A 430-nucleotide genomic window follows, 5' to 3' on the forward strand; every position below is an offset into this window, starting at 1 on the left:
AGCGAGAGAAAAAAGTAGCGGGTTACAGTCCGGAAATTACGGTAGTTTGAAACCACTGGCTTTAAAGTGAACATGTTAATGTTTTATGTTCTGACAGTCCTTGTGAGAGTCACGTATCACTTTAGAGTACATTTATTTTGACAGATCATGCCACACGGTTAAATGATTCAGTATTTCACCACACTCATAATGACACTGGTTTTTATTGGTTTTCATGTTCAGTTGAACATGTTTGAACTCCCCACTTTAATAACTGTACTGAAAACCAAGGCAGGGCTCTAACCGCATGCAGGCTTGTGTGAAAGTAAGTGTCATTTGACTAGATCTGCATGTGAAGACATGTCCCACTGCTTTTAGTCTTTCCTGATGATCATTCTTCTCCCCCTCTGTTTAAGTTCCCATTTCCTGTGCAGTGCTGCTATGTTAAAGT

Source organism: Gouania willdenowi, chromosome 19, assembly GCF_900634775.1.
Source record: "Gouania willdenowi chromosome 19, fGouWil2.1, whole genome shotgun sequence".
Classification (NCBI taxonomy): Eukaryota; Metazoa; Chordata; class Actinopteri; order Blenniiformes; family Gobiesocidae; genus Gouania; species Gouania willdenowi.